The sequence below is a fragment of the Branchiostoma belcheri genome, unplaced genomic scaffold, assembly GCF_001625305.1.
Source record: "Branchiostoma belcheri isolate BF01 breed outbred unplaced genomic scaffold, Haploidv18h27 scaffold106, whole genome shotgun sequence".
Classification (NCBI taxonomy): domain Eukaryota; kingdom Metazoa; phylum Chordata; class Leptocardii; order Amphioxiformes; family Branchiostomatidae; genus Branchiostoma; species Branchiostoma belcheri.
Genome location: NW_017802447.1, coordinates 1,214,179 through 1,215,721, shown reverse-complemented (window position 1 = coordinate 1,215,721; position 1,543 = coordinate 1,214,179). Strand labels below are relative to the sequence as shown.

Genomic DNA, 1,543 nt, shown 5'->3' with positions numbered 1-1,543 from the left:
GTAGGAGTTGCGAGGCCATGATGCCATGGCCTCACCCCTTATGTTAGTGTGATTGAGATGGTCACACCCCTTCGTGTAGTTAACATTTTTCAATTCCCAAGGGAAAGCCTAGTGCTATGATCAATTACGATATTTTGCATTTTACTTGAGATAAGGTCAATATTCACCTGAATTGATTTTATGCCCAAGGGAGATATAAAGCATACCCTTCTACAGCAGTTTGATTAATTCCCTAGGTGATTACCTCCTCTTAATGATCCACCTAAATTGTCTTTCTATAGGATGTTAACCCTCCTTCAATCTGTGTAGGTTGTCACCCCTGATCCACCTAATCCTTTTTTGCAGCCTGTTAGATTTTCTGTTAGGTTTTGAAATGCCCCATGCTCTACTGGGTCCAATATCTTGCCACTACTGACCAAGACCCTGCGACACCTGTGCCTTGAGAGAGCTGAAACGTGCTGGCTGAGCACTGCTTATGTTGACACAACGTTACAGGCTTACACTTCGCCAATAAAGAAGTAATAAGCAAAGAGTATGTGCATCGGCGACGAGCGTCCCCAACTTTAAAAACATGTTATGAAAAATGAGGCACATAATCAATAGATGATATGCTGACAAGCAGATCATGGATGGGAGAAACACACACGCATGGTTATGAATGTAAACATCTTTACACTGAAGAATACATGTGCTGCCTAGACCTTAACTTCTGGCTTGTTTGTTCAGCAGTTGTACTATGAAACAGCCGATCGATTTGAATCCGGGTCTTTCGCCGGTCTCAAAGCTACGTCTGGATTCCTGCACGGATGCCTGAATTACGGTGAATGACGTTCCACTGATCTTCGCAAGAGGCCACACCTGTAGTCCAAGCATTATTGTGCTTCGTGATGTTTTTTTTTTAGATCGGCGTGTTTTTCACATGGACCCGACAGCTTGCAACACTCCCTCGATCGAAAGACATATAGCAGACTATAGAATACTAGTCAGAACCCCATTATCTTGTATACTCAGACGCGCGTCGCATACTAGTACTCTCTATAGCCTCATTCGAACGTGATCAAAGTAAAGCCGATCACGACATAGTGTGCAAGTATTGATCACGATCAAAATCTAGACGTCATTTACATTTCCTGGTACGGGAAGTAGAGAGCGTTTATAGTGTCAGTAAACAAGATGACAGTTCGTCCTGATTAGTACCTCATAATCACTCACCCCCTGCAGGATAAACGTACGGAAGTCTCAGTCATGTAAGCGGGGCCTCTCATTTACAGGTACGATGCACATTACGGTTCACTCAAACCCCGATATTTGTCAAATTGGTCCGGAAAGAGTACTATAATTAACTATCGGTGCAGGATAATTAGCCCTTTAGATGTGTATAAATGACTCCCTTGACCTAAATAAATATCTCGGTACGTTTGATTTCAGTTCCATCAAAAGACGCCGCGAGATGTGTGGAAAACGTGATGTGTTTCTTTTTTAGCCCACGTTGTAGAAGCATCCATCCATGTAACATTGAAACGTGCGGATGCGTGTTTTCATT

The 1,543-nt window shown here is 42.9% G+C and overlaps 1 protein-coding gene across 1 annotated transcript in view; it reads right to left on the bottom strand.

The window, feature by feature from the left end:
* Positions 1 to 1,543, bottom strand: part of LOC109479158 — an 8,615-nt gene that overhangs the window by 4,439 nt on the left and 2,633 nt on the right. The window lies entirely within an intron of this gene.